At 41.0% G+C, this 7418-nt stretch overlaps 1 pseudogene; it reads left to right on the top strand.

The window, feature by feature from the left end:
- The first annotated feature begins 5998 nt into the window (after positions 1 to 5998).
- On the top strand, positions 5999 to 6094 carry LOC145389679 (5S ribosomal RNA; annotated as a pseudogene).
- The last annotated feature ends 1324 nt before the right edge of the window (positions 6095 to 7418 follow it).

The following is a 7418-nucleotide window of genomic DNA, read 5'->3' as shown; positions in this document are numbered from 1 at the left end:
CCATTCATCATCAACATCATCATCTTTCTTCTTCTTCTTCTTTCTTTTGTTTCTTTTCTTCTTTCTTGTTTCTTCTGCTTCTGCTTTTATTTCGTTCTTTCTTCTATTTTTTTTTCTTTCCCTCTTTCTTGGCTGATACAAACAGCTGCTGAGCCTGTGTACGGAATACTTTGAGGCGCAGCATCTTTGTATGGGACACTTCGTAACGCATCTTAATTCCTGAGTGATTTAGGTCGCAAATTACACCCCAGTATCCTTTTGTATGCTATTTATCTTTGTAATTCGACAGTGTTTGCACCAGTATATACAAGAGAATATAAGTACGTAATGGGCAAAATAAATAGCTTATGAATAGGTGATGGGAAAGTTGCTAAGAGAAGGAGAATACGACCCATTGCGTTTGTAGACTATACTGTATGTGAGAGGCGGGGCACAGATAACGATAACAGCCAGTGGCATATCACCCCCGTAGTGGTGTTGGCACCCGAGGCGGGGCACAGATAACGATAACAGCCAGTGGCACACCCCCGTAGTGGTGTTGGCACCCGAGGCGGGGCTGGCATAATACAGTACATTAAGGCCTGAGTGTTGGGCGTGTATGACAAAGATCCTTGCAATTATTGACATTCATCCATCCATCTAACATCCAATCCTACGTTGCCCCATGAGGGCAACATTGCATACAGTAATAAGCAGTATGCTAATACGCTGTCACACTGTTGATAAAGCAACATTGCATACAGTAATCAGCAGTATGCTAATACGCTGTCACACTGTTGATAAAGCAACATTGCATACAGTAATAAGCAGTATGCTAATTCGCTGTCACATTGTTGATAAAGCAACATTGCATGCAGTAATAAGCAGTATGCTGTTTCACTGCCGTGAACACAACTCCATTTGCCAGATGTAATTTTTAAAACTAAACTGTCACGTCACTACTTCGTCTTTGACATGTTTTCATCCATGTACTATGCACAGTATAAGTGTTGTGAACTAACTTTATATTTCAACACTAAGAAATGATTTATATATAAATGTCCCATCCTGTATTTCATGTAGCGCCTTCCATCACCACAACTTTATATTTCAACACTAAGAAATGCCTTAGATATAAATGTCCCATCCTGTATTTCATGTAGCGCCTTCCATCACCACAACTTTATATTTCAACACTAAGAAATGCTTTAGATATAAATGTCCCATCCTGTATTTCATGTAGCGCCTTCCATCACCACATCCAACAGGAAGTGTGTGCCAAGTTTTGACATGAGACCTTTTGCAATCAGAATATTCGTTCAACTTCAGCCCAACCTCGTCTATAGCCACACAGTCAGGCATCTAACCACGCAACCTTGCATCCAACCACACACCTAACCACACAATTGATCATTTAACAACACAAGCACACATCTGATGACACATCTAACCACATTACTTCCCATTGAACAACACAAGCACACACTGACCACGTGCAGATCTAACCATACTACTGATCATTTAACAATACTAGCACGCATCTGACCACACAACTACTTACCTGCTCACAACACCACGCATCAAACCACGGAAACAAGCATCTAACCACATAACTACTTACACACACACACACACACACACACACACACACACACAAGCACATATCTAACCACACAACTATTTTTGTTGGGCCGGAGTGTGAACACTTGCTGTTGCATAGTATAAATATCACTCGATCAAGTAATATTGTTTCAGCCAGGTGATCGCTGGTTGTACAATGAGCGTTGATGCTGCTCGCAGGTTTTCCAAAGGTAAATAGTTGTGGAGAGTATTTTATGTATTGAATTCCTTCTTATGCTGTATAAAATAATAATAATAATAATAATAATAATAAGGCAAGGACATACATGAAAAGTTGCCGGATATTATTTTCAAAAGCATCGTCCAGTATTTCAAAATGTGAAGACAGATGTGTCGTATACTTCTTAATAAACAGGAAATAACGTATTGTTTTTCTTTATTTCTTTAACTGACTCGGTGTTATAACAAAGTACAAAATATGTAAAATATATACACAACTAACCCGCGATGCATGTTTGAACAGACCCGCGGTGGCAATATGAGTCGCTGCGCCGCGCATGTCCAACAGATCAAGAGTACCAATATTTCGGATGGTGTGATAAATCAAGGATGATTATTGCTTCCATTGTACTCCAGCAGATTAGTCGCTTAGGCATGAAGAAGTTATATAACAGTAAACCCAATGTGTAGTAATTAACTAGTACTAGGCGTGACTGATTTATAGACGCTTAGAAAGTTTACGGTGTGGTTTTTGACGGCCTGGCACGGGATGGTTGTCACCCCTGCTTTTCCCATCATCGGCAGGATCTCACGCTGCCGTCACTGCCACGCTGCGGCTGCCGCCTGCCAGTCTTGAGTTCAGAGCAGTGAGGGTTGGTGGTGGGGGGGAAATAAATTTTTTTTTTTTTTTTTTTTTTTTTTTTTTGCGTTCGTGTTATCTTCGAAACTACGAGTGACTGGATGTTTGTGGCCTGGTGGTGGTGTCCGTCTCGAGGTGTACAGGAGGCTGGGTCAAACTAAGGGTCAGGTGGTGGACTGATTGGCTTCCCCCTACGCCATCTGCAAGGAAGGTCAGCCATTTTTATCATTCGTCCATGTTCTGGGTGACATTGGAGACGTTACAGCACTTGTTTATTGATGATTCATTTCGCGTATTTCACGTAAGCGTCCTGTTTTATGCCATTTATGCAGTTTGAATATGGATATACTTTACATCGATAATATACAGGAGGATATTGATATGTAATGTGCAGAATAAATAATAAAGGAAGTTAGGATATTTGCGGTCACTTGGGCGACCGATTATCCAGATACTGAGAGCGTCTTTCATGGTGATGGTAAATGTAGTTTAATGAAGAGAGAAACCCGAACAGTTCACTTCTTATTGTTGGTTTGCTCAGTATTTTTTTCTTTATGGTGGTGAATTTGTTTCCCGCTTGTTTTTATTATCCATAATTTGCTTCCCCGACGCGTGATGTTTCCTGGGCGTAATGGCGGACACACTAAACGCTACGCAGTTTTATCGAAATAAATTTGGTGTCCCCTTTCGGTGTGTATGGTTATTACCGTTGGATAGTTAGCTAGGTTGAGTTAGGTAAGGTTAGGATGTTTTGCTGGGTTAGATTTAAGAGTAGATTAAGGATAAGCTGTGAATATGTAAGGTCAAGCTGCAACAGCTGTAAAATAAATTACAGTTGATTAGAGTACGTTTTATAAAGATTGCCAGGACGCCTGAGAAACCAACACGAGTGAATGGGAATGAGCATTGACAAAAATATCAGGGAAACAAAATCAGTAAATCATTTACTATCATAAAAGTCATCAGAAAAATACAGAAAATAACCTGGGAGAGGAGGAAGTGAATCAATAAAGGTATTTCTGTAACCAAAACTAAACTGAATGTTTACCGTGATGATAAACACTTTCTTTACTGCGTCAAGCATTATTTTGTAGGTAATCCTTAAGGAGACAGGACCACGTTTTAAAAATCAGCCCCCCCCCTTTTTTTTTTTTTCCTTTTTGAACTAAATCAATGACTTGAAAAGGATGTACAAAAGTGCTTTTTCGAGTACGAATGGGATCCATCAATAAACAAAATGTATACGTAAGGAATAGGTTAGGTTAGGGTAGGATAAATAAGATTGGGCTTGTACGAAAATTTAGGTTTTTCGGATAAATTGACACCGATAAGGGTAATTTCCTTAAAAAATGACAACGTTCTAAGATGGCGTCCGTCTGTTCTCGCCCCACAAGATGGCGTCCGTCTGTCATCAGTCTTGTCGCCCCACAAGATGGCGTCTGTATCTTCTCGCCATACAAGATGGCGTCTGTATCTTCTCGCCATACAAGATGGCGTCCGTCTGTCCTCAGTCTTGTCGCCCCACAAGATGGCGTTTATCTGTCTTCTCGCCATACAAGATGGCGTCTGTCTGTCTTGTCGCCCCACAAGATGGCGTCCGTCTGTCTTGTCGCCCCACAAGATGGCGTCTGTCTGACTTCTCACCCCACAAGATGGCGTCAGTCTGTCTTCTCGCTCCACAAGATGTCATCCGTCAGTCTTGCCGCCCCACAACATGGCGTCTGTCTGTCTTCTCGACCCACAACATGGCGTCCGTCTGTCTTCTCGACCCACAAGATGGCGTCTGTCTGACTTCTCACCCCACAAAATGGCGTCCGTCTGACTTCGGTGTCGTTAGGAACTGTAAACAAACCGTTTTAAAAAAATCCTCACTTTTTAAAGAATTTTAAAATATTTTATGAACTTGAAAACGTAATCATGAAATAGAATCCCATGGAAAACTATGGTAAAGACAAAACTGCAAGATGAGGTGGTCGTATGTCCCCTTAAGGACTGCCATTTTGTAGCCGTGATAAATAGCTGGATGTTAAGTGCAGTGGTTGGAGAGGTTGCACTAAAACAACTGGACAAAATTATGGACAAAGCTGGAAGGATTATTAATAACCCTGCAGTTACAAATGAACTACCTCCCGTAAAAGAAAGAAGGAATGTTGCCTCCCTTGCATTATTTTACAGATACTTTTATGGCAAATGCTTAGACAAAGTTGCATCCATTGTGCCACCTCTCCACACCTTCCCCCGTGTTACATGGGCATCTGGTATCGCTCTTGACTGTCACATTGCCATATTGCAGAACTTATGCTAATCAGAATTCTTTTATTCCCCGAACTGCATCTCCCTCGAATTCTCTTCCCCAGAATAGTTTCCCCCCAAACTTCAGCGTACAGCAGTTCTTCAAGTCCAGCTGTTACAGTTTATGAATGGAGGACACCTGTAATCTGGTGTAGCTGTGGGTTTTAGTTTTATTAAGTTTGTTTTTCCTCTTCGTCCTCCCCCCCCCCTAAAAAAAATATATATATATATATATATATATTGTTACGGAACAGAGAAAGATAATGTACACTTTAAGTGAGACTACTAAAAATCACTACTGTCCCGTAAAGTTCCAGGTTCAAAACAAAAAGTTAGGTAAAATAACAAGTTAAAGTTTAATGCTCAAACTAACAACAAAACATTCAGGACTCATAAGGATAATGTAATGGCAAAAACAGGTTAAATATATGGTTAACTGCAATTGCCTCTATTAACACGAAATTAGCAAGAGTAAATTTATCTAAGTCAGCCCTGATAAAATGAAAATACACTGGGTAATGCTCAGTTAATGCAAGATAAATTATTACAGATACAAACTATTATTAATGATGGCTGACAATAAGAACCTTACACGAATTACAAAAACCTCACTAGGCCTACAAATTAACAACCTATGCTATACAGTACAAGAACAAAATGCAACAACACATACTCAAATTACACAGCTGCCAGATGGTTGGAGACTTCCTGAGCACTCAATAATAACTGTACAGGGGAGGACAGAGATGTGAACAAAATGAGGAGTAGATCTAAGTGGCAATGATGCATCGTTCGTTGAAAGATTCCCTGCACATATAGTGCAGGCCAGGCCATACATTAGCCCGGTCAGTGGTGTATGGGCTAAATAAAAAACAGTAAGTGGGGAAGACAGGACCTGGGGATTGCCCAGCACACACGTCCTGTCTCCTGACTGGCTTTGTAGTGTGTGCAACACACCTGTGCAATGATGCAGAGACTGAGCTCATTATATAGGGGCCGGCAGAGCTTGATACAACTTGTAAGGACGCGCAAATGAAGCCATGGGGACAAAGAGCTGACAATCCCGCTCTGAACAACAGAAAGGACGACTTACTCTACTATAACGGTAGAAGGGGGGGACTGAGGCAGAACACGCTCGTGATCAAACATGCAGCATACTGTGCGTTAAAATTACACAAAGGATGATGAAATCATAGGCTATGTAACAATATATATATATATATATATATATATATATATATATATATATATGTGTGTGTGTGTGTTTGTGTGTGTGTGTGTGTGTGTGTGTGTTGAGTGCACCGCTTCCCGTTCGATCAGCGAAGTTAAGCAACATTGGGTCTGGTTAGTACTTGGATGGGTGACCGTCTGGGAACACCAGATGCTGTTGGCATAACGTTCTCCCTACGTGTCAAGTGGGGTTGGTGGAGGATTAGTGCCCCTCCCTGTAAAACAATTAACTCTAAGCCGTTGGCCACCCAGTTTGGGATACATGGCGTCTGGCAATGAATGAATGAAATATATATATATATATATATATATATATATATATATATATATATATATACACCAGTCACTATTATCGTTGTCCAGTCACTGGGTGGCTCGCATAGCCTATCGAGAGGTTTTGATCCTCTCTCTCTCTCTCTCTCTCTCAGTTCCATCCACGTCTTTTTTCTACACCGTCTTTTTCTGCAGCTAATATTATAACACACACACATTTTTATGCTTCATTTGTACACACCTTACACACCTTTTTCTTCATTTTTTTTCTTTTCACATGCATCTGTCCTCCACACATCCTTTTTTCCCCACGCTATTTTTTTTTTTTTTTCATAGACTAGCTTTTTTCTGCTCCACCAACCCTTTTTCTGCACCTCAAACACTTATGCCTCCACACTTAACATCGATTTTTTTCCCCTGTACCTTTCGGGTCATAGCCTACATTTCCATCTTTCATCTCATCCTGCATCTTTCAGTTCCTCCTGTTTTAACATCTTCTTCCTTTACATCTTTTCTCCCTACCTGTTTTTTTGTTCCCCCACCATACATCTAACTTGTAGCTCTTCCCACACTTTTTGTTTACACGTTTTACACCTACACATCTCCTCTGTGAAAGCCTCTTGTTTTCCTCACATCAAACTCTAATCTCTTCCAACATCTTTTATCCCACTCCCCACGCATTCACTCCCCCCCCCCCACCCACCCACCCAAAAAAAAAAGTGCCTTTAACATGTCTCTCCCCACACGTCTGTTTTCCACTCACTGTCACCTACTCACCACACCACCTCTTCTAACAAACTGCACCTCTTACACTTTTACTTCTTTCCACAAGTTACACCTTAACACCACCACACTTCCCTTCCCACACTATACGTCAACACACCACCACACCCATACATTCAAACACCTTCACGGCTAAACCCTTTTCTTTCATTTTCCACCATCACCCCCAAACCACCCTTAATTGCTTTGTCTACAGCCCAGCCATCGTACTTATGTGCTCTCTCTCTCTCTCTCTCTCTCTCTCTCTCTCTCTCTCTCTCTCTCTCTCTCAGTTAACTCCGTTCACTTTCTAAGATCTCTGAAACCCCTTCAGTCCGATCAACCCTTGCAAATCACAATAAAATTGATGAGGAGTAGTAAAAATATAATGTAAGGACAACCATCCGGTAGAAATAGATGTCTTACCTCAACCTTGAACTTT

Source organism: Coenobita brevimanus, unplaced genomic scaffold (genome assembly GCF_032717465.1).
Source record: "Coenobita brevimanus isolate Jiangsu-jjx unplaced genomic scaffold, ASM3271746v2 jjx.HiC_scaffold_1891, whole genome shotgun sequence".
NCBI lineage: Eukaryota > Metazoa > Arthropoda > Malacostraca > Decapoda > Coenobitidae > Coenobita > Coenobita brevimanus.
The sequence above is the reverse complement of the archived record's forward strand: the minus strand, read 5'-3'. Positions and strand labels throughout refer to the sequence as shown.